Here is a 2,076-nt window from a genome sequence, read left to right as displayed (position 1 = left end):
TTTACTCTTCCCTATTTCTTACCTACACTTTGGTATCTGATCCTGAGCCCTCCGTATGTTGCCTTAAAAAGGATTTCTTAACTAACAAGTAAAATCATTTTATATATTTCTTTGTTCCTTTTATTCTCAAGTTCTCTGTATTTTCTTATAGCACCTGCCTTGAAATGCCCTTCTCTCTCACTTTTCAGGCACTTCATAGCTGATTATCCTCCAAACGCTGATAGCTCCTTCTCTATATCATCTATGACATTTCTTTCATTTCTTACCTTCAGAATATATGTGTCCTCTAAGCTCTGTTCAACTATTTTCATTGCACGTCACTGTTTAGACTAACTACATGTACAGATATAAGTTTGATTTCTCTTCTCTACTACAAACTTTATTTCTAACTATCGGTTAGGGATCTTCACCTTTTGCCATGCTGGTGTCTTGGTCATGCCAAATGGAACTCCTTTTCCAAGTCAAATCTGCTCATAATATTGATACCTCTGTTTTTGCTAATATCACCTCTCTTCTTATTAACCATGTCACATACCTGAGGATGCTGTTCATCACTCAAGCTCATAGCTCTGAAAAATCACTATACTCGGTCTTACAGTCGACATTCCCTGATTAGCTGCCCATTATCTTTTACCTAGATTAGCATTTCTCAACATGAGTTCTATAGCCTTACTACTCAAAGTATGGTTGACAGACCAGCAATGTAGGCATCACTGGGGAATGTTTTAGAATTGAAGAATCTTCAGATTCTATTGAATCAGAATCTGCATTTTAATAAGAACTTTTGTTTTAGGGTAACTTGTTTTGAGAAGCACCTTCCCATTATATATGAGTTCATGAGATTTTATTTTGAGAGAGAAAAACAGAGAGAGGCAGACAGACAGAAAGACAGAAATGGAGAAGGAGGAAGGGAAGAAGGTAGAGAGGGAGGGAGAGAAGAAGAGGGAAGGAAGAGGCGAGAAGAGGTCAGAAGAGGGTGAAGAGAGAGAGAGAACATGTTTCTCCTCTTGGCTATTCAGTATATTAGCCTGTGTAAAGCCTTACAGCAATGAAATAAGATTCTGCTTGTAATATACATTAGAGGTCTTATAAAGAGTATTATATACAGAGCGACTGTTCTACATTCACAGATTTTCTCATTTTCTATTTTATATGGAATTACTGCTACTATTCTTAATTACCATAATCCACCTGCAAACAAAATGGAAAGATTTATTTGAATGCTTTTCTTCAAAAGTGCATGTAATAGTTTCATTATATTATTTTTATATAATCTTTTTTTTGTCAGAAACTGCCTGGTGGGATGTTTATAGGGGAAAAAAATTCTAGATAGACAATCTGATGACTGAGGTGTGTTATTGAGTCTTGGTGAGACTTTAGTAATATTTTCAAAACCTACAGAGTTCATCCTGCCATTGCTATAAGAAGAATTTTATTTTTCTCCTTGATTAAAAAAACCTCAGTGTGACACACCTACCTCTCTTTCACATTTCACAATAAATGCTGTATTCCTTTTTGGAGATTCCCTATAAAAACATTGAGAATTTACAGAGTGATAAGGCTGCCAAAGCCACTTGAAGTAAGAATCTAATTTGCAGCCTCATTACAACCCACAAAGAGACAAGACCTGGTCACCGCTGATTTGTCAGCTGATATGCTCTGAATAAAGCAGGCACTTGAATGCTTTCTTGTCTAATAATACTCAGATTGGCTCTAAAGGCTTGTCTCAGCCTTAGTAACATGCTTTTAAAACCACAAGACTCCAAATGTAACATTAGACTGTAGGTAAAATTATGACTACAAAGAAATTCAGTTATGTGGGTTTACTTATGTTTGCTTTAGCCACCAATAAAAATCATTGAATTAAAAAAAAAGCTGAGCACTGGTCAAGTACCAATCAATATACCACATGAAGTTTTAAATCAAGTTAAGGGACTGATTGATTGAAATAGACGTTCCTTATTGTAAGTATTTGGCTTTGTCAGTTTTTCACCTGCTTAAGTATTTATTCCAAAATATTCTCATCTTTATATGATAAAACATATTTGGCAGAATATATTTTAGAGATATAATCAG

This window comes from Pteropus alecto, unplaced genomic scaffold (genome assembly GCF_000325575.1).
Source record: "Pteropus alecto unplaced genomic scaffold, ASM32557v1 scaffold21, whole genome shotgun sequence".
Lineage (NCBI taxonomy): Eukaryota > Metazoa > Chordata > Mammalia > Chiroptera > Pteropodidae > Pteropus > Pteropus alecto.
Note: the sequence above shows the minus strand (reverse complement) of the source record.